Raw genomic sequence first — 24,196 nt, 5'->3', positions numbered from 1 at the left:
TTAGCATGAAGCTCTTACACATGCATGCCCATTAATACACACGCATGCCCATTAATACACACACACACACACACACACACACACACACACACACACACACACAGAGAGAGAGAAGGTAGCATGCCTGCATACACAAACATGCACACAACGGCAGAATAAATTGTCTAATGCCAGGTTCTCACTCGATGTTAATTTGTCATGGAGGGATAGTAATCCTTCAAAACAGAAACATGTCTTTGTGTGTGTGTGTGTGTGTGTGTGTGTGTGTGTGTGTGTGTGTGTGTGTGTGTGTGTGTGTGTGTGTGTGTGTGTGTGTGTGTGTGTGTGTGTGTGTGTGTGTGTGTGTGTGTGTGTGTGTGTGTGTGTGTGTGTGTGTGTGTGCGTGCGTGTGTGGTAGCTGTTCTGAGCAAACCTTTGACTTTTTGAAACCATTTGATACATAGTGCAAATTACAATGCATCTGTTCAGTATGAATTAGCATATTTGAATGTAAGAATAATTACACATCTAATATATTTCCAGCATTAATCAGTCATAGTATTTGTGCCGTGCAGTAATTTCATATGTAAAATAGCAGTAACTTCATCAAATAATAGTTTGCACGGTAAAAATTACTTTTCTGGATGGGAATTAACATGTGTTCCAATAAAAGTTTGCAGGAGAAAGAGGATCAGTAGCTGAAAGAAAACAAATGGCAGTTAATCTGCTCGGCGTGCTGCAGTAAAGCTATGGTACTAATCTGTTATGCAGCCTGAACCAACAGTTGAAGCTTCTTAGCTCTTGTTAATAGAAATGTCATCAAAGCTGTCATGAGCAGGAAAATGCAAAATAGCTGTTTTGTTTTTACCAGATTTATCAGCGGTGCATCGGGATGGGACTGTCCCCAATTGATTAACCCTAAAAAACGTGTCTGCAAATCCACCACTGCAGTGTTTAAAACAGTAATTAATGAAAAGACCATCTGTCTATGTGTCCATCTATGCCTCTATTTGAAGTACCAAGTGTACCTGCAACAGTGTTTTGTATAAACTTTTAATTGTGCTTTCAAAATTTAAATGAGTTTTTTGAAAGGATCTTTTTGAGAAGTGTTAATATGGGACTGTGCATTTTCCCCTGAGAGGAATATGATGACAGCAATGTTTAACTGAAATAGATGGGTTTTTTTTAACCTGTGTACTGTGTACCCTTATCAAAGAGGGATTCAGGGTCAGTGTATGTTTTGGTCTTTGCATTTTCCGTTCAGAAAAGGATAATAAAAACCAAAAAATGACTGGTTATTGGATTTTCATATAATTAAAAAAAATGAAGATTAAAATTCAATGCATTTTTCTTTATCTGGCGTCCAGAAGAGATGAACACAACTTTTTTAAATGAAAGAGTTCATTTGAATTTTCTGTTTTTAAAAAACTAAAAAAATAAATGTTATAAGAAAGAAACAAAAACTGCTTATTCTTTTATATTGTGCTAGTGGATGTTGCTGATGTCAAAGTGAAGCCTGATATATGGTTTCGCGTAAAATCTATGCCGTAGACTCATGTAGCGCTCTATGTAGACGTAAACCCGCTCTCTTTATCATGACGTGCACCTCCCAAAAATCCTGACTGCGAACATAAGCTGGATTGGTCCGCTCCAAACCTCAGCCCTGCTCACTGCCTTTTCCAGTCAACACCGCCATGTTTGAACTTTTTGTGGAGCGATACGAGAGTCGTTTCTACAGTGGATTGAGTCACAGAGAGAACCGAGACGGACTAAAAGTGCCAGAGTTCCCGCTCCCAACTTCCTGCTTCCTGGGGCCGTGTACCAGGTTACCTCACTGCTCCCTCTCCCCCCTCTGGAGCAGTCGACAGTGCGCTCGGATACACTTTCATACTTTGTTTACGTGTTGCATATGTTTATATTGAAATATAAAGCGCACATTTTGAAACTATTGGTTTAATGTTTGTGTCCAACAAAACACACATGGTTAGGTACAGTAGTTAAGTAGTAATCCAGACATAATTACATTTCAAGATGCTTAAAAAACACAAAACATTGTTTTCTAAAGGTCGACCTATATATCTGCCGGCCAGTATATCGGCCCGATTTTTTTATTTGTTTTTTTGACTATCACCAGCCTTCCCTATGGAAATGTAAGAAACACTTTATTATAGGAAGGATATAAAAAGAGAGGGCAGCGTTACACCTTAGTGAGGGGGAAGGGAACAGGGAGGAGAGACTCAATGTAGGAAATGGAAAGGGTGGGGTTTTTTTTGTTTTTGTTTCTGTTTTCTATCGTTTCATTATATTTTTTTTAGAAACCCAGAATGAAAATCAACTGGTTTTAAATTTTTGTTGATCCTTTCTTGACCCTTATGAAGAAAAAGGCCTGAAATGTTTATTTAACGTTTTGAATTTTAAAATGGAAATCAAATAACCATATATATTTTCTTTTGTTTTTCAATAACATTTTTTGACTGGAAAATCAAATAACCTAAACATACACCAATTCAGCTCAAACAGCCACTAAACAGGGAATCTCGACATTTTCTATCTTGCAACAAAGAGAATTTAAGACGTAGTCAAGACAACAGACAGTTACAATACAAGTCTACAAATGTATGAAAGGGTGAGAACATTGACATCAGCCTTTTGCATTTTGTAGTAGAATGGCAAATTTGGAGTTGTAGTTAACTTTTAGGTTTTAAGTTATGCAGCTTTCATAAAGTGCTTCATTTCAAAGACAAAACAATAAAAACAAAACCCAACCACTCAATGAGCCATGAAGGGATTATTGGATTACTTGAAAAGTTTACACAAATAATATTTCCAAGTTTCTTTTAAACTTTATGATGCCAGTGATACAAGTGATCGTTTCCAAGTGTTTTAAAGCCAAGAATGAGACCTGAAAAAAAGTGTGACTACCAGCCGTGCTGCTGGCGATATATATCTGTCTTAGTAGCCAACATTGGCTGTGAAAAATTACCCAGACATTTTTTGATCTGTAAATGTATACATTAACATGTATGCAATAGGATGCCTACTTTTTGGTAATGTGTTTTGGAATTAGCATGAGTAGAGAGGTGTTTGTGCGCAGTGTGTGGTGGTGTTTATTTTGGAGGTTGAACAATCGGTGGCATGGAAACAATGAAAACCACTCTCTATTTTATCTCATCCACACATTTGAACGTTAGTGTGCAAATGAATGTGCCGTATTGTCACTGTCAATGGTCCAGGTAATGTTTAGATACACACACATGCATCATGTTTGGTGAATCATTTTTTTCCTTTATTTGGTTAGTTGAGTGCTTTTGGAAAAATAGTATAAAGATTTATTTCAATGATCCAGAAAGTGTGTTTGTGTTTGTGCACCCATATTAGCAAACTCAATTGTCTCTGCTGTGGAACACAATGCTTGGTCCGAAGCCTGACAGGTTTTAGCGGAAGCCCTGGACAAGAACTATTGTGTTGACGCACTCCCACACAGACACACATGCAGTGCACAATTGCACGCCCCAACCCTTCTTGTTCTTAAACGTTTGTTCCAAAAAGGTTTACTTTGCTTCTGTCTTTCTCTTCTTACTATGAGTTCAGGAGGGCCCTCTGTGAAATCAAGGAAAAAAAAATAATTAAAAGAGTTCTTAGAAAATTACAAAAGGACATGTCAAAACACACCCTGTCATGTGCACATCCACAGTGCCTTTGTTAGAAATGAAGTCCATTTGAATTGCATTGTACAAACTGTTGCAATAATTGCAAAACGCCAGTTGTCATTATGATATCCCCAAGCATGAATCTAATTATAAAACAATTTAATTATGGTTGTAAACTAAATCCAAGTGCATTCATTAGCCAGAAATGAATGCAATGTCTAATGTAAGAGATCCATCAAACATCTGGAGATACAGTGTTTCAGTTTTACAACAGATGTGCTCCCAAACAGATTCTAACCAGGGAGGAAGTACTGTTCACTGCCGATTGATTGAGGCGTGCGTCCGTGTGCTCTTAGTTGAGGACTGATGGTTTGCATCTGTGTTAGCATTGTTAGCGTGTGTTCTTTGTGACGGTTGTTGCTTGGGACACTTACCTGGCGCTCACGTGGCCTTATAAGTGGTGAATATTTAATTGCTGGCCTGGAACCGTTTGATGTGATGGTGTTTTATAGCGGCTGTTACATGTGTGTCGTAGACGTGCAGACGTTATATTTTAGTCGACTATATCTGTAACAGGTTTGGTCGACTTGACAGCTTAATGTCTTTTATTTTTGACGTTATGAGTCGTCAAAACTCAACAATTAAAGTAGCATTACATTATACCAAGAGCACACTGTTAATTTCCTTTGACTGTCCTCCCTATCTCCTTTACCCTCATGTTTCCTCCCTTACTCAGGTGCAACAGTGCACTCTCTTTCCCCCTATCGTCTAACTTACCCTTCCTGAGGGAGGGCAGTTCAACCTAGCTAAAACACTGTGGTCACAGATCACCCCTAACACTCGTCTCCATCTATTCCACCCTGCTTGCCCTATCATCTTCACATCTGTATCACTCATCACTCCTTCCACAGCTTTGGGATGCTTGACCCCAAGTACTTAAACTCCTGTTCACTCCCTTCATCCTCACTCTCACATCATCCTTCTTCCCATTCACACACAGGTACTGTCTTTTACTGCTGCTCACCTTCATTCCTCTACCTTCTAATGCAAACCTAACTGGTCATCTAGGATTTTTTTTTTGTTTTAGCATTTGTCCCATCTGTTGTTGATGTTTTTAGTTAGCATTAATGTGTTGTCACTGAGAGGTGTCTGCTTTATAAATGATGCATGGTACATAGTAGGCTACCTCAAAAAGACTTGTATAACATCAACTATGGGACTGCAAACTATTTGTCATTGTACGCACATTGCTACAAGTACCTATAAAGTTTCCTCTGCAAGAAGACCAAATTGGGCTCTTTGTAATATAGTCAGCAGAATAAAATGGTGGCTCTCTACTTTATAAAAATGATTACATATGGCTTGTAAACCCTCACCAAGGAGCATTCAATTCTCTATCAATGTCTGTAGTAGAAGTGAGGTTAGTTGGGTGTTGCTCATAGCCGCTTAGCCATGATCTCACTTACATTCATGCATGATTGCACAAAAACAGGTAAAGATTCAGGATATATATCCAGGCAAGTATATATAGTGTGTGTGTGTGTGTGCGTGTGTGTGTGTGTGTGCGTGTGCGTGTGCGTGTGCGTGTGCGTGTGCGTGTGCGGTGGGGAATGGAGCTGTCTCTTCCCTTGTAGACAGGTGCACCAATTACCTCTCCATTTCTTAGTTTTTTTTTCCCCCCTCAGTCCGCTTCTCTCTGTACCTCTGCCTTTCCCTGCTCACTGCCCCCTATTCTCACCTGCTAATTATCCCAGTGTGGATATACAGCATGTGTGTGCACGCACACACACTAGTGACATCCTGTCTCCAACTGTGAAGCAACCTTATTGGGTCCAGCAGCAGCGTTTTCTCTGTGACAGCTTGCAGGTTTTCGCACACGCACACAAAGATAGATTTAGACCGAATGTATTTCTACTATTGCTGTCACTGCAGACCTGTATGCAACTGTAGGTACCATATGATGTATGTTAAGTTGTACTACTTCTACATATAAGACTGTGTAAAATGCACAATTCCACTGTATTTAGGCAGTAGAAAATAGAAGCCTGGAGACTAATATGCAAAGTTAGGATAAATAAAACAACATAAATTAAATCTTCCTCAATTTTTGAATGAATGAATCAGTTTATTTTGAACATGTGCAACATGTGTCACAGGCAATATAAATCAAAAGTTTTTAAAAGTTTACAGTACACAAATAAAAAATACTGTACATTCAAATTAAATTCTCATGTTTTTAAAGGGTACCTGTAGTAACCTTTAATTGCAAGCTCAATCAAAATAGTGTACAATACAAGAAGTAGAGTCAATTAAATGTTCATCTTAAAGCTGCAGTATGGAGAATCTGTGTGACTAAACAACCACGCTACCCCCTCCCATCCCTGTTTGGAACATGACATACTTCCTGTTTTCCTGTTGTTCAACTAGTGAACGTGCACATCTGTATTCCGTTATCACTCTCCCTCTTAGACTATCACTTCTCCATGTTGGTCTTTCTTTTTCTGGCTTGCTTTGCCATGTAACTAATGTGCCTAATGGCGCAATAAGAACTTTTCCTGCTGGATCATCCACCATTGCACATTCACGACCTACACATACACACCAACAGCTCATGGAGCACTTGGCTTGTAAAAAGATTTGTGATTGGCTTAAAAAAGTGTTCACTCCTTTATTTTTAAAGCTTGAATACAGAGCCAAGCGAAGGGGCAAAAGTCCAGTGTCCTCTCAGAACACTTTGAATTACAATATACTGAAAGGTTATTATGGGTTTTTGACCAAATGGTGCCAAAAAAACCCCCAAAATGTACATACTGCATCTTTAAGTTGTTGTGAAGCAGCCATGGTACAAAGTAGCTAGTCTTCCAGAACGCACAGTCAGCAACATCTTACCTTCTTTACTGGTTGTGACAACATTCTATTGATTTGCCATAGCGCACGTCTCTGGCAGAATTTTTCTCCTTGGAACCACTATGATATCCTCACCGTGTCCTCCGCCTAAACATCAGGTCTGCTGCTCACTCCTATCATTGACATAAAAGGTGATTGATGTTGTGAACATGTTGTGACTGGTGGAAGTACCCTTTAAGTTGAAGAATTATACAATATTCAATGTTGATCTTCTTGAGAGTAAGCAGCATACTCCCTCATCTCACCAGCTGTTTACCATTGCCTGATTGCCCTCACTCCACTATGTAAGTTGTTTTAGTGTCTGAATGCTTATCAATTTAATTCTGTCTGCCATCATATCTCATCATTCAGTCCTATTTGTCTCTCACTGTATTATTTATGCAGATAGTTTGTTTTTTCCTTGTAGATGACATGTCCCAGATGTTGAGCTATAACAAAAATATTTGTTTCAGTTGTATCATAACCACAACAAGCAAGTCTCACCAAGATACTCGTCTAAAAATTAGTGTCCATGTGCACACATTTTTTAATTTGAAATTCGAATGTAGAATTAAACAAACAAATGATTGATATTTGCTTTGTGTATTATAAAGTTATAAAGTTAATTATATTCAAACTGAAAGGAATGTAAAGTAGGTATACTAACTTTTTGTTTCATAATGAAAAAGTGAGATTTTTCTGCCTACAAATAAAGTTTCATAAAGTTGAGCTTTAAGAAGACCAACATCTAAGCTATATATTGGAAGGAAACAATTAAGCTGAGTTTGATTGGAGCGACTTACAAAAGTAACGATATCAGCAGTAAAAAGACTTCTGATTTTTGAGTGTGATCACTTTTGTCCTGCTCTTTGTGACAGTGTCATATTTCTTCTGCCGGAGCTGACTAAAGTTCTGACTTGGCTGTAAAATCTCACTGGCAAATTGTGTTTAACAGCATCAATCCCACAAGACAGCATTCAGTGACCGTCCCATTTCCTCTCAGTCTCTTATCTTCTGCTCTCAATCTCAGAGCTGCCATGCTTTCCACATATAAGATTGCGCCCATCTCTCCAACTCTATAAAGGTCATGGAATGATCACAGCTGATAAATAGGTTCAATATTACCCCCTCGCAAGGAAATTCTCACAGTTTTACATGTTCATGACAGAGAAGAAGATGAACGATTGCTCGGATTGGGATGGTGGAAAATGGAAAAATCCGATTGACGTTTTTATTTTCTTGTGTAGATGTACAGCAGATAGAAGGGCACTGTTATAGAGAATAACCAGACGACACACACATACAGAAAACCTCAGTCAGAGAGAGATATGGCATTTAGCAGCCATTGTCCTTTATGCACTGAGTAAATCTAATTCATAGACTGAAGTGCAATGCGAGTTTGTCATCTAAATGTCAGCAGTTGGATTGCTCTATGCAAATTGGTGGAATAGGAAAGGTAGAAAGACAGAGGGCAGTTTGATCCAGCAGGACAAGTTGGTTCGTTTGAAGCTCAGTTATTACATGACAATAAGGTATACGTTTGTGTCTCACCCTTCTCGTGCCCTAATACGGGAGGAACAGGGTGAGAGCAGAGAACGCTACAAATCAAACACGCAATGGCAGCGACACTGAGAGACAGTACGGCTCACAAATCAAACGTCTTGGTTGCAGGGACGGAGGGTCAGAGAACATTGCAAATCAGTCTGTTGGTGGGATGGCAAATAAAACAAATCCAGCCAACAGTATCTCATCCTTCAATGGTTCAAGTTAAAGAGGACGTATTTTACAAAAGGTGTTTTGTAGTGAAATGTAGGAGGTGTTGAGGCAAAAACCGTGTGACATCACTTGGAATAACTAAAAAAAGAAAAGAGAACCCTCTGTTGTGCCGGAAAATGTCTCTTCCACCAAATACTGCTGCATAGTTTTTGTCCCTGTATGTCTTATCAGCGTGTGTCCGTTCCTGTGTGCAATTTGAATGGAATCGTTTTCCAATTGCGAAGCAGCCATGCTGAACAAGCGAGTAATCGCCTGAAAATCTTTCTGCCATCACACTTTCGATTAACAGTAAGAGGTGGGTGAAAGTGTTTGCTGAGTTGTACAGCGCGGCTGAAACTCTCCAGTTCTCTCTCAGGATTCATTTTCCCCTGTTGCCTCTCTGCGCATCTCAGCATGTGTTTGAGTGTGTATTCACCTGTGAAATATCTAGCATGTAGCCACCACCGTGCTTGACAAGCTGCCTGAGATAGTGAAGCCTTGCAGTCACTGACCCTTCTTTCCATGCTGCACTGAGCTGCTCAAACACACACAGGTTCAATTGGATTCATAAAGACAAAGATTGTAACCGGGAGTGAAAGCTTTCCTGGAGTCACAGAACAAATGATGAGAGTTCACAGAAACACCAAGTTTAAGATGTTTAAAGTTAGGTACATTTTAGTCTCAAATTAATATGAATTGGTCATAAGTACTTCTGTTAAGAGGTATTACAGCGTTTTGATTAAATAAGGCGACTCATTAAGAAGTGTAACGTGCGGACTGATACATTTCCGTGCTGCAGAAATTTAGTTAAAATTTTAATTTTGCATGTATTTTTTTACATTTAATAAAGGACAATGTACATTAATAAAATAATATATACAGATAAATGTCTAAGATTATAGTGAAACAAACTGGTGATACAGCAAGTACACTGAACATGGTATTCCAGTGTTCCAATGTACGTCAGGACGTCCTCAAAGGTCTTTGAAGCACATTTTTATATCTCATGAAAACAAGCAACAGTAAAATCCAAGTTAAAATTAGTTTTCTTGTTGTTGTTTTTTAACCACAATAATTGGGTTTTGTAGGAATATGTCCAGTTGTGAAATCCATCACCTCATATGATGTAAATGGTTATTGAGCTGCTTTTTTTTAAAATAAGATTGCAATTTAAATTACCTTTGCTAAATGTTCTAACCCAAACACAAAACCACAAATTAATGCTGCTGAGAAGTTTATACGAATTATAGATACCTAGCTATTTCAAACCATTTGAATCCATTCTGATTCGGGTGCAAATTTTACATTTTTTGCTGTTCTAAATCTCTAAATCCTTAACTCTCCTTATGTATCACTGTCAAACAAGGACACATCTATATGTAATGTGAGCATTTTTTTGTGTAAGTCACCACCCACACAGACAATGACGTTTCTGAGTCTAACTGTGCGTGTGCGTGCACTCCAGCTCCTTTGTGATCCTGTACAGAAGAAGTGGGCATAGAAAACGGATGAAGGAATCATCCTTTTAAAATTTTGACAATGTCGCAAATTTGCTTCTGATTCCTGCAACAAATTCCTCCTTCATACAAAAATACTCTTATATAATAATGAGGAACAGTCTTTTTAGCTGCAGTGAAATAAGGACAGAGGATTAACAAACATGGGGTGAGTAGGATAAACACCTATTAAAGAATGCATGTATCTCTAACAACTATGACAATAATAGTAGTTTTATCAGGACTTTGTAATGTAGCCTATAAGCTGCATAAGCTGACACAGGCGTGACACTCTCTACCCACACTCAGCTACTTCCTCTTTCTCTCTCACAAACAAACATACACAAACACCCCCTACCTGCCAATATCAGTATACATCGCAGTGAGAACACATGGTCAGCCACCACGCTGTGAGCATACGAGAAGAAAACGATTAGCGAAGAAATAGCTGAGGGAAAACACAGTTACACTTACTTTTCATTAGCATAGCAGACTGTCACTCTGCCATAGCGGCTCAAACTAAATGTGCTACAAGAGAAAATACTGTGTGAAGTTTGGGATGTGTGTGTGTTTCTGTGCCATTGACCTTTTCTTCCAAACCTCATTCAGTCATATAGCTAATGATCTGGTTGGCAGTTTACACAGTGACATTGGCTGCATTAGCCTAACTGTAGCTCTTTAGCACTAATAGTTATGTTTAAACCTCAGAGATGGTAAAACTAGAGTTTATTTGCAACTATGAGCGTTTGGTAAATTACCCAAAAAATGTGAATGATTTACAATGACTTCTTAATGATAGAGAAGGTTTATCCTACAGAGAGAAAAAGTCTGGTATGTTTTTCCCATACAGTAATGGAAGGTTTCAGCTGGTAAGGATTTTGTTTCCTGTAATTACCCCAACATTATTTAATTAAAGCTGTTAATTTAACATTCAACACGAGGTGACATGGTGAAGGGCATCCTGGACACATAATTTTGTACAAAACCAAAGCTTATGCACACACAGGAAAACCTATAAAACTCCACTCAGAGGGACATTTGGCTGAGTGGAATTTACAAATATTGTACTTTAGAGGTAGTACAACCTCCTTCTGCTCCTCTAACGGTGCTTTCACATCGCTAAAGTCGTGGCTGAATGGGCGACGAACAGCTAACAATTTGATGACCTTGATTTGGCTTGGTTGGTGTTCACAGCACACTACTTCATCTGCTCCAAACAGCCTCTGATGCAGTTGCATGTGCTAGTTGCTTAGGGGCACCGACACTGGAATAGAGACTTGTCTCAGCAGACAGACAGAAAGAGAAGACGCCGCGCTCATCTATTGGTCAAAGTGAGCGCATAAGAACGCAGAGAAAATTTTTCTTCTCCGCCAGTTCTATCACAACATTCAACAATGGAGCAGCAACAAACTGCTGCGCTTTTTGTAGTTTTGATGTTTTGTTTCGGGTCGTAGTCGGTATTCTGCCCACCCGCGATGTTGAGCACGCTACGTCATCTTCAACACTTCCTGTGAGCGTTTGTGTTCACAGCGCACCTGAAACGCTTTGGCCTAGCACTACCTTCTAAGTGCAGAATCTGGATCTTTTTTCAAAAAAATAAGATTTTTTTTTTTGTGTGTGATTGTTTATATTACATATTAAATGCTTCTTCAATCAGTTTGGAGTGTGAACCTTCTGCAACCCTGAATTGACCCGCATACGCAGAAGAGGTCCTAAGATAACGCATGTACGGTGTTTCCGGAAGTAAATACGGAGCTGTCCATTGCAGAACTGTGTGTTGCGCTGAAAAATGTTTCCAACAGAAGTCTGCACTTCTGTTGTCCTCTCTGTGCTGCATCCTCCGCCATGGCTGTTGTTTTTCCATGCGGCTTCTCCTGGGACTCAGAATTATGACGTTTTTGCATGGTGATGATGTAGGAGTCGGATAGAAAGCACCTCGGTCATACAGACTGCAGTCGCATTGCAAATAATTGGATACGTATCGGATATAAGACTGGGTCGGATTTGAAAAAATCGGAATTGTGCTGTTCAGAGCAGATTGGATACAGGTCGCATATTGGCAGAAAAAGATTGGATTTGGGTCGCATTTACCTGCAGTGTGAACTGAGGCTACGTCCGAATAGTCCATCCTATCTCCTTTTCTATCCACTGTTCCTTTACACCCGGAAGTGTTTAAGTGGTGGCCATGATTAAGAGCATCCAAGTTTTCTTTAAGCTCAGGAAAAGAGGCTCAATGCTTAATTTTTTACCTCCTTCAGCCTAGGAAACACTGATGCATCCTTTACCAAAGGAGACAAGATAATGCTGACCCACAATTCTTTGCGGCGACAACATTTAAAGGGACACGCACACAGAGCGCTGACAAGTAATGGAGATCATGCAATTGCAATGCAATAATATGTCTTGAACAACTTTAAATAAATAATCTAAAACCCATATCTTATATATATTCTCAATGTGACGTTATTTAGTTTCACTTTTGTTCCTCGTAGCCTCTTTTCCTTTGATTTACATTCAAACTGTGATTTTTGAGATTAAATCAGCGGAAAGTGTTATAAATGTGCTTTTAGTCCATTTTTGGAAATGGGTAGTTTTTTCACCACGGTAGACGTCACTAACCATCGCGGCCATCTGATTATTACGTCACCTAGTTGAAGTACATCGGATTGTCAAAACAAACGTGATGGTCGTTTCGTAACTCCTCTCCTAACACCTTTCCTTAACCCTGTGATGTCATCCATGGGGTTAAGGAACAGTGGATAAGAAAGGAAATAGGAGGGACTACTTTAGGAAGCGCTCCAAATCCAGCAGAAACAATCGCTCTAGAATCCGCATGCCTGCTGCGCTCTAGACTTTGTGTTCACACAGACCAAACAAGGCAGACTATCCGGGCAAACAAATTCTATACAGCTCTAGTTTTTATCCGTGTGAATGCACCCTAAAAGAGTCTAACACACAGTATGTTCAATGTAATTTTCTTGCATGTCCCAAAAATTTTCAAAGATAAAAACTGCTGCGACCAAAGATCAACCCTAGAACACAAACACATCCTGAATTCTAGAGAGGTTTTTCAAATGTGACTTCAATGACCAGAGATCCAATGGAATCTAGAGGCTTACCATTGTCGTAAGGACTGCGGGATTAGGCACAACTGATGTTGTTTTTACATAATGCTGAGATCAAATTTATCATTTTCAAAGAACGTGAGAGGAAATTTAGCTTGATCAAAACAACTGGCAACAGTGTAAACTGGATAAGTTGACAAATAATGCACGCAGTGTATTTCCCATTAGATAACTGGCACAATATAAATGTGCTCATTATTCCCTGAGACACAGTTGTGATAGAATTGAATTAGCATACTCATTTCATGTCTCCGTGTGCACTCCATCTCCCTGTCCCCCTCACTGTCTGTCTTCGTCTTGCTCCACCTTCATCGCTTTCAATCTATCTCCAATCCAAGTTTCTCCCATCTCCTGTCCTCTCTCTCCCTACCCTGCGCTCTCCCCCTGCTGTTTGGTAAAGATGACTGAACGTGAAGACATGATGGAATATTTCCTGTCATTATTATGAATTAGCCTCTGCACAGACGCAAGCGCGCGCGCGCACACACACACACACACACACACACTGCTGAAAGGGCTGTGCTTTTGTGCACACAGAGTGGCCCATACATCATATCAAGGTCTCATGAGTCAGTTTCACATTGATGTCATTGATCTCAGTTTGGCTATCAACATAGAGACACTTTGACAATACAACAAAGTGCAACCAGGACATTTTTACAGCACAGTCTGACAAAGTTTCTGCTAAATGCATTTAAGGATCCTAAGATTGATAAGAAATGTATTAAACACAAATGTGAATCAAATGTATGTTTATTTGGGATTTATCGAATATTCGAAACAAGTACGTATTATCAAGATCTATTTGACCAGACATTGGGATTGGAACATTGATAATTTCATATAATCATATAACAGTCTTGCTTGGGATCAGCTGACAGGAACTTAAAGCCAGAGTCACAATATAAAACAGGGGTGTCAAACTCATTTTAGTTCAGGGGCCAAATACGGACCACTTTGAATTAAAGTGGGCTGCAGATTTTAAGTGAGGATAAAAAAAAAAAAAACAATTTTAGCATCATTGTGCCCGATCCTCAATATCAGTTCAATTCACTTCAAAAATTCTTGATTTTTGTCATCAATTTTTGTGTTATTTAGAGTAATTTTATAGAATTGTTTGTGAGAAACTGCAAGATTTGTGGAAACATTGAGAGTTTGTTCAACAAATTGCATTTAAAAGTGGCTGCATTAATATGATATAAATGAAGGAAAATTGCAAGCAAGCCCATAAAATATTGAGGAGTTTCATTAAATTGGTGAATTTGAGATATCTATCTTTCTGGATTATTTGGTAATTTACACAACAATTTTACAATTGGATGCTCTTAAGAGCTGGATTTGGCCTTGAGTTTGACATGTGTGAAAAAACGTTCCACCCCTTGTTTGTAGCATAAAAACTGCAGATATATAGAATGCTAAATGTGAGAAATATTATACCTGCCCCACATTAAATCCAGAAAGCCCGCTTTCTGGATTTTTCTGGATACCTGACAATGTATATTTAAATATATTTATATAACTGTGCATTGTTTGACACAGTTCAAAATATATATTTGTTTGATTATATTGATAGAATGATATTACAAAATGTATACGATCAAACGTTTTTGACATAGTGACTTTACCAGCACACACGCTAACTTAAGTCGTTGCATGGAGACCTTTTTTTTTGTTTTTTCTCCACAGTTCCATTAATGTTCTACATTATGGCTTTTTTTTCGACATACTTAAAGATAAACTATGGATTTTCTTTTAACCTGTGCTTTATTTGTCTAATACATTGTTTGTCATGGAAAAAGTCAATAACACATCAATTATTTATATCCTTACTTCACATTGCATATTCTTACAGTCCTTTCAGCCTTTTTAAAATGGCATAACACTTAGCACAGCATGACTTCTGTAGACAACCAATTTCCTGAAAAGCTTAAAAAATTACAATATAACTATTAACAATCTATCTGCAAACAATCATTTAATGATGGATTAGGTTTGTGTGTGTGTGTGTGCGTGTGTGCTGAAAAGTTGGGACATGATAATGTGCTAGATTAGCTTTTTTGGATGGAGAGTTTGTTGGGTTTTGTGGGGTTCTATATTTTGGATAGAGCATTTCAAGAATAGGTTGTTTTTTGTTTCCTAGTGTATTTCCTGTAGTTTAGTGGGTGGCACTTACAAGATTCCTTCACTTGAGCATCATGCTGCAGCAATAAATAAAGAATGAACCTGCTGTTTTGAACCTGAGCAAAGGCTTCTCCTATGAGATTTTGGAGAACACCATGTTCTAAAAACTTAAACTTTTATCACACTTGAATATTTCACCAATGCAATGAATGTTTTTTCATTAAAAGAAAGAAACAGTTATCTTTTAACACAAGGTTTGATACCTATGAACAAAAGACACTTTTTTACCTCATCCAGCTAACCTTTGATAGGCTGCAAATGAGTTAGGGTGGCCAAAAAGTATGACATTAATCATTACTCGACAAAGCCAGGGTAAATACTGAAAAATAATAGTAAACCCATAACAAAATACTGACTGTAGCACCTATTTCTGTGATTTAAAGGACACTTTTGCACTCTACTTTTTCCTTCAGTGCCTGCTTGCTTAAAATTGCTTTTTGCTCCATGCACTATTGCAGTAGTTTTCCTTAAAATTAGGTGTTGTTTCAGTGCAGTCCAGTTGGAGAACCCAACAAGTTTTCATGTTAACTATCTAGAACCCACTTTCACGTTTGACAGGTTAGGGGTGGGTAAAATAAGTTAATAACGTGTCCATATGTTTAAGTATTAAGGTTGTATCCAGCTCTGTATGTAATAATAATTCATGTTGGGTGTGGGATACATATGTATGTGTATATACGTATATATGCATATGTGTGTATCCATAAAATGAAGAGTCCGTCCTTAAGACTGCTCTACTGTAAAGTGCCTTGAGATCCCATTGGTTATGATTTGGCGCTATACAAATAAAGATTGATTGATTGATAATAATAATGCTACCAACAACTAAGCAAGTTCTGAGTACAACTGCATTTCTAACTTAATGTGAGCTTCGTGTAACTCATAAAATAGTTTTTGATTATTTGAGAATTACAGCAAACACACACTGCCTTTATGGGGTCTAAGTTACATACAAGCACATTGTGTCCACTTGTTGACATAGAGAGAAGTGAGGAGCTGTCTCAAAGGTCCAGGAGTCAAAAAATGATGGAAGCCTTTCCACCGCACAAGGATTCAAGCTATGGTACATGTTTTTATGAGAAAAGTCATTTCCAGTCATGCTATTAAAAACAGGAGCTCTGTAATAGAATGATTAAACACAGTTTATCCAGTCATTTTACAGCAAAAAAAAAAACAAAGTCGCAGTCACATTTGAACATTGTCACCTTTTGTCAATCCTTGAAGTTTCTTACATTTATGAATTTATTTTTCTTCACAAAAGCTGCAGTTACAGGCCAAACATTTAACTAACTCAATCATTTGGATGAATCGCAAATAAAGTTCAAGAGTTGGAATTCCAGTAAACAAGATTTAAAAAAAAAAAAAAACTTCTAGCTGTAAAATGGATCTTAGTGCTTTAAATGCAACATTACTTTTATTATTATTATTATTATTATTATTATTATTATTATTATTATTATTATTATTATTATTATTATTATTATGTTAAGTTGTAGTATTTGGGATAAAGGATGTTTACTCAGAGCTGTCTGACAAATTACAACAGGCTATGCAATTTGAAATGTGTTGTACAAAGTTTGAAAGACTTCCCTAACAACAGGAACATCTAACTGTCTCAGTAATTAGGGTCACACAAGCTCTGTTGCACCCTATAATTTTGCTAGCAAAGTGTGACAGTTGCAGAGGGCATGGTGAGAGCTGTTGGCCTCCCCTTTACCTCCCACCTGTCACTCCAAGTCTTTTTTATTTTTTATTTTCTGTCACTCCAATTCTATTTGCAGGGGAAGCAATCTCCTGTTTCATAATACAAAGCATCATACGTCATCCCATATCACATTTCCCACAGAGAGAGTGTCTTCCCACATCCTACATGTAAAATGCAGTAATGGGTGTGGTCATGCCATTTATCTTATGTTTAGATTTCATTTATTTAATAAAATTGATTGAGGCTACTGAAAATAATAAGCTACTGCTACATCACGTCTCTCTGTGGAGAAATGCTTTTCGCTCGCTTTCTTTCCACTTTGGCCGAGTCATTGGTGAACACCTGGAGATCTAATTAGGCTCAGCTTATCTGGACTCGGGTCCAGAGCATCCTGCCATTTCGCCACTGGGCTGTATAATGGACTGGGTCCATGCTGTCAAGCTTAGCCAATATGTGGAATTGGAATCTAGTGCAGCGCTTATTTATTTAAGTGCTCATTTTTACCGTCATCTTTGACCCCTTTCTCCTGTGTTGTGTGCTGAAGAAGGTAAATATTGTATATTTTGTTGTTTTATGGTAGCTCTCATTGATCCACTACATGTCATTTAGTTAGCAGAAACCTGACAAGCCTCAAATTGATGCATTCAGATGTATACAAATAAAGATGGTAACCACTTCTAAAACCATCTTGTAACCTGACTGACATGTTGTGACCTTAATTAATTCATTAATTCATTTGTTTTGATTGATCTAACTTTACCAAAGCCACTGGATTATTCATATACATCTTTAGTTATGCCCTCATTTTTGTCTTTTATTTATTTGGGTCAAAGTTTAGGTACATCTCTGATAAACAGCCACACATACAGTACATGTGTAATCACTATCTGAAACCATATATTCTGTCTATATTTTGCAATGACAGATGGTGTTTTTAGGGTTAAAGGCTTAGTTAAATTAATTTATTTAATAATGTATTATTATAGGTAAACCATTTTATTTATTAGATGTCTCACTCAATGTTTATAAAGCCCATGTTAAGCTAAATCAATCGTTAGTTAGAGGTTGATTTGCTCCTTTCTTACTACAGGGTGAGCCCAAACACCTCACTCCAATTTGATGACGCGTTCCCACTTTGATGACGAATTTGACGTGGCACTGAGCTGTAGAAGCCCCGCCTCCAGGAAGCTCTCTGCCGTGATTGACATGTAAACAGACACGCCCACAAAGGTGAGCATTACAGTATCCTTCACGCGGTGCTATGGATGTATTGTCTACAGTCTACGTATGTACAGGCGAACGCCCCGCCCCCACACTCTGTCTCGTGTTTATTAAGCAGCATGAGCTCGGCTAAGGAGTGGGTGAGAGGAGGGAGGGCCGTTCTCTGGCCCTACGTCACTGTGCGGGGAGGAGGAAGTCAGTGTCCCGTTTATAGACACGCCCACTCATGAAAATGCATAAGTAGGCCGCAAATCAGCTTGTTTGTGTAGAGTCGCACAGAAAATGACTTTTCAGAGGCTAAAACTCTGGAAAACAGGCGAGTTTGGGAAAATGAACCTCAAATACTATGTTTTTGAGGTTCTTAAATTTATCTGCCAATAGAAAATGTGTTTCTACCATCTTATTTGTTCATATCTTAATGACCTGTTTTACTGACCAAAGACAGGGGGAGGAGGAAGTTTCTTTATTTGAATTGTACAAACTAGTGCAGTATCCGTAGGAAGTATGTATTTCTATAGAAAAGTTGGAGGTTAAGTAGCTTTTTCATGTATGGTCAAATGAGGTTGCATTTCAAATTGGGACGTCAGGGACATTTAGGTTTGTTGTGAAATGTGTAGAGTGATAACTATTGTTTTCATATATTTTGGCTTTTAGCAATGACACTGTAGGGAGTTGAACCCAATCTATTTCCATTCCAGTTTGTTGTCCTCGCAGATCCAGATCTCCTCAGACCGGAACAGGCTCAGTCCGGACTCGTTTAGTGTTATTGATCCTCAACAGTCAGTTTAGTTGCAAATAGAATGTGTAAAGCATTTATGAAATTCCTTGCTTTTATAGAGAGATAATTTATTAACTGCATCATTGCAGTCCAAACAAAGCAGCGGCCATGCGCACGTTCCCAAGCAACAGTCACTGTAGAGGTAAGACCAATATTTCAATGTTCTAATATTCCAATGTTCCAATCTTCCAAAATGGGTGGGGCGTGGGGGGTGGGCTCTCCAGTGATTGGTTCTGGCGCGCACGTGGCTACGGTGTGCAGTGATTGGCTAGGTAGGACCAATGTTTCAATGTTCTGATGTTCTAATTGATGACATCATCACTGTAGAGCGAGGACTGATGTCACTGTAGAGCTAGGACTGATGACTTCATCAAGCTAGGACTGATGGCATCACCACTGAGTCCATCGACTCAGGAGGTGGGGGTGGGGCGACCAAACAAATCGGACAATGCACACCCTTGAACCAAGCAGCAGCCATGTCATTCTGGTCCTGATCTGCAGAGATATGTGAGGAAAACATACACAGACTTTATAGATGGAACATTTAGAGGCTATCCAATTATCCAGAGAAAAGTTTGTCAGATGTGAAGAATATGGTGACCAGAGAGTTTGGGTTCAAAAAAAAATATTTCCCTTAAAAGCTATTTTTATTGATCCAAAAGAAAATTGATAAATGGGCGTCTAGTTAACGGTCTTCTTCGCCCTGTATAATATGTCGACTATGCAATAAAGAGCACCGCCTTCTGCTTCAAAGCTTGCACAACAAAATTTCTAGATACAGGTGTGATTGCCCATAATGTAGGTACCTGGGCCTTTAAGACGAGCTGAGCTGGCCTTGATTGCAAAATTAGACCACCTGATTATAACAGGTAATGGCAAATCCTGGACAAGCCCCCAATCAGGTTATGACAAATGAGCAAAATCTCTACGCAGTTTACATTCAAACCATTTTCTCCACAGTATAAACAAAAGATAATCTTAAAGAATAAGGTATTGTTATCAGTATCATTAGCGTTTTAAGACTGGATATGTATAATAGTAGCGAATGTGTGTATGTTGTAAAGTGAAACCAAAGGCAGGCACTGGCAGAATTGTGCAGTCAAGCCTGCACAAAGTGCTGAGCAGCAATGATCAAACCAGGGTCTGAGCTGGTGTTTGAATACAATTTTTCTTCTTCATTTCCACAAGTTATTTAGTTAATGGTGTGAAATATTAATATCACTTAGTTTGAATGTATAGGTGCTGCAAAACTGTTTGTTTTTGTGTCACATGACGAAAAGTCATATTAATTGTAATGACTTACATTTAGCCAACAATGGATTTAAAAGCTGATAATAATGTGCTTCACAGGGGATAAACGTTGCTTTAATAATATGATAAACCTCAGCAGAGGTGACACTGTTTGTTATTATCGTCAAGCTACTGTTGATGATTTGAGTTACAAAAGCAATTTTCAGAGTCAGTTTGAAATTTGAATAAACTATGGGGCTGATGAGCTGTCGCAAAGAGAAATGGGAACAAGTTTTGTGTGTTTTACCAAGCAATGGTATGTTTGTCTTCTTTGCTTTAATTTAGGAGCCTGAAATATTTTTAGTTTAAGGAAACGGCGAATATACATAAACTACGAGGACTGGTGACCTAATTGTCAGAGAGGGGTACTGCAGGGTTCATGTTTAAAACCAGCATAAAGTAACTATGCCCACCACTATGGGTCCCCTATTAAGACCCCTAACCCCAAAACATGCTCTTTGGGTCTCCTGCTACCCCTCAGGGAACATGGGGGAAATGTTAATAGTTTATAGTTAAAAAAAAATGAACTTATGGTGAACAATAATACATTAAATACCATTGTCTGTGGAGTGATGATGAATATGAAAGATTAGATTTAGCTAGGTATTTTTAAAAATACATCTCAAACTCCATCTTGTTTTTTTGACCTTTTTTTGTGTATTTTTCATTTTCTTTTTGTTCAGCAACTACTATAATCTCAGTGGCTTTGTGTCGTTCAGTAACCAAAGGGTTGGCGTTTCAGAACCTGCACTATTTTTGCGTTTTTTACGTGTATCGGCATCGGCTGATCTGGGCAGCTGCATTTGCCGATCCGCATTATTTACATAGAGCATAAATATTTCTTGTTCTTGTTCTACATCACCTGTTTTTAATATTTGTTAAATATTTTTTACTTGTTCTTGTTCTACATCACCTGTTTTTAATATTTGTTAAATATTTTTTACTTGTTCTTGTTCTACATCACCTGTTTTTAATATTTGTTAAATATTTTTTAGTTGTTGTCGTTCTACCTCACCTTTGTTAATTTCAATAAATGTTCCTTTTTTTTAATTGAGACTCATACCATTTGTTATCATCATTGTGTATTTTTCATGATGTACATTAATGGGAGCGAAAGTAGTATCCACTCCAAAAATTGATATTGGCATCGGCCCTAAAAAATCCATATCGATCTATCCATACTTTGTCTGAATGGGTGTGAATTGTGCATTAATGTCGGTGGTGATCAGAGGGGTCATAGGTGCGAAATGGCAGCCAAGCTTCTGTCAGTCTATCCCAGGGCAGCTGTGGCTACAATGTAGCTTACCACCACCTGTATAACTAATGTCAATGGTGTGAATGACAAATGGTTTCTGTAACATGCTAATCGAAGAAAAAAAAAACCGCTATATAAAACCATTAAACTATTTTTTTATTTTTTTATTTAATCATTTCCCCATCTGCCGGCCAAACCTTTCATTTGATCTGCAAAAGGCCCTGAAGGTATAGCATCACATGCTCACAAATGTCATTTCTCATCGCCTGCTTTTCAACTTTGCTTTTGACAAATTCAATACAGCCACTAGAAGTCGCGAGATATATTGCAGTCCTCTTATAAATGTTGCATTTGAGCTCAACTAATATATTGCTAACATTTGTTGTCCATTTTGCTGGACTGACAAAATTAAAAATTCCTTAGAGATAGTTTAATGGTCAGAAGATAATTTTGAAAAACAGAAATAATGGTAAAAGAGCACAATTATCTCACTAAGAGTTGATAGAGAAAAGAGACACTAAACCAAGACAATGATTTTGATTAAAGGCAGAAACTATTTCGTTTCTATTTTACATGGAAATTGTCTTAAAGTCAGTTTGGAAGCGGTACTGATAATTTCACATTTGTGACATTATAGAAAGCATCACCACATTCCATCCAAGAGGGAATGATCTACTGCATGGATCTACTGCTGGAGCAGAACATTAGGTAATTATGCAAATGAAACGTTTTTATACATGAACCAATTACACATAAAGCTGTCACTGGCAAAGATAGATGAGGAAGATTGACGAGGAAAGGATGAAAGAAAGGAGAAAAAAAGGAATGCAGGTTGAGAGAACGTGTGAATATTTCATCTCCATAGAGGGATACAAAGAAGAGAAAAGTGTAATACAGGATGAAGTATGGAAAGAAAAACAGGAAATGAGAAGGAAGTTGAAGAACACATGAATGGAATAAGGACTAGGAGAGACACAGTAAATTTAATGGATAATTTATTAAAAGAATTAAGTGCTTTCTTGTAAATTGCATTAAAAAATACTAATAAGGAACAGTTAGTGCATGTATGAGAGTTTTTAATAGGAGTCATACCCAAACATTTAATCATGGTGACAAAGTTGTCATTGGTGTTCGACACTTGCATAGAACCCAAAGTGGGCCATGTCTTAAGTAAGTGTTGGGTGTGTGAGACCCTAGGATGTGTTGGATCTGAGGTATCAGGTCAACTATCTCATCTCATAAATGATGAAGTCCTTGTCAGCTCTCAGACACAACACATTCAACTGTCTCTGTTGACAGCCTCAGTTAGTGTTTCACTCATCATTAAATTAGATGAATAGACTGATGATTTATCCTGGTTATTGGGAGACTGTAAGGATGGGTCTACAACATTATTTCAAATTAGGCCTGTGATTATCAGAGGTCGGGCCAAGTCATTGTTTTACAAATCATAAGTAAATCTCAAGTCCATGCCTTCAAGTCCCGTGTCAAGTCCCAAGTCCAACCATTGGAGTTTCGAGTCCTTTCAAGTCCTTTTCACAACAAAGTAATAATATTTACACAGACCGTGTATGCTTTCATCATCTATATTTATTTATCGTTTTTATTGTTCTTTTCCCATGCCAAAATTTTTCACATTAGAAAAACAAAATTCAAATGTACTTTGCCGAAACAGCGCTGAAGTGGATTTCAACTGCATATTGCACAAGAACTGTCATAACCCATCTCTTATTTTGTGAGTAAAGTGAACATATTGCACTAGAACACAAGAGATTATGTTAAGACTATATTTTTTATCCCTAATATTAATAATATAAAAAAAAAAACCTGCCTCGATTGCCCCAGCGTAAATCATGGCAAATTACACATTAAATTTAACGGACTATAACAAATAACGGTTGTATATTTGTTAGTTATTTATAGTTAATGTTATTATTTCATAATGAAAAAAGTTCATAAACCCAACGTAAAAATACAGTGGTCAAAATTCAGCTTCATGTAGGCTAGTGTGTGTGGTTCTGTTTCGTAATTTATTTTTATTGTAAAGAAAGAAAAGTGCATTAAATTGAACGTGTGTAGTATTCCACATGTCATGTCTCCATATCCCACCAGTGGGGTGCGCACGACACTTTGAGAAGAACTGAATTTGTAAAAGGAGATCTAAAAAGAGACATGCCAAATAAAATCAAAGTTAGTGTACACTGATGTCACTGTAGAACTAGGACTGATAACATCATCACCGAGTCAATAATATTTTCACTGCTTCACCTTGATGTCAAACAGCACTTTTGGTCAGAAAACCTACGGTAAGTCGCTAAATTCACACCAGAGTCCCTTGACAAAGCGGCAATTTTACCTCGCACCACATAGAAATTAATACTCAACTTCTGCTTCAACAATTATGTTTCTTTGCATTATTTAGTGTTTTCAGTGTTCGTTCAGCTTGGTTGTAAATAAATAAAATTACAAAAATGGAATCTGACATGCTGAAAAGAAAATAATATAATGTTTCCATGTGCGCCTTCTTTGATTGGATATTGTGCTGACACTGACAGCGTCACCCCCCACCCTCCTCATACAGAGACAAACACACACGGCTAAAGCGGTTTACAGCAACAAGTTTGGGCTTTGGGGGAAAGGAGCAAGTTCTTCCAAGTCACAAGGCTAAAGTCAAGTTGTAGTCACTGATGTTAAAGTCCAAGTGGAGTCACAAGTCTGTTGACATTTTGTCAAGTTGAGTCTAAAGTCATTACATTCATGACTCAAGTTCAAGTCATGTGACTGGAGTCCACACCTCTGGTGATTATTATGTCCAACTAGCAAAATAACAGGAATGATTGTACAATATTATTATTATTAATATTAATAGTAATTG

At 38.0% G+C, this 24,196-nt stretch overlaps 1 protein-coding gene across 3 annotated transcripts in view; it reads left to right on the top strand.

The window, feature by feature from the left end:
- il1rapl2 (interleukin 1 receptor accessory protein-like 2) overlaps positions 1–24,196 on the top strand; it is a 367,898-nt gene that overhangs the window by 110,365 nt on the left and 233,337 nt on the right. Inside the window, exon 2 of one of the 3 annotated variants that reach the window (XM_028459968.1) lies at positions 21,959–22,029. The exons of the other annotated variants lie outside the window; for them this stretch is intronic. The gene's annotated coding sequence lies outside the window, so the exon portion shown is untranslated. The remainder of the gene's footprint in view (positions 1–21,958; positions 22,030–24,196) is intronic. 3 annotated transcript variants of the gene reach the window in all.

This window comes from Gouania willdenowi, chromosome 10, assembly GCF_900634775.1.
Source record: "Gouania willdenowi chromosome 10, fGouWil2.1, whole genome shotgun sequence".
Taxonomy (NCBI): Eukaryota; Metazoa; Chordata; class Actinopteri; order Blenniiformes; family Gobiesocidae; genus Gouania; species Gouania willdenowi.
Note: the sequence above shows the minus strand (reverse complement) of the source record. Positions and strands in the feature narration are given on the sequence as shown.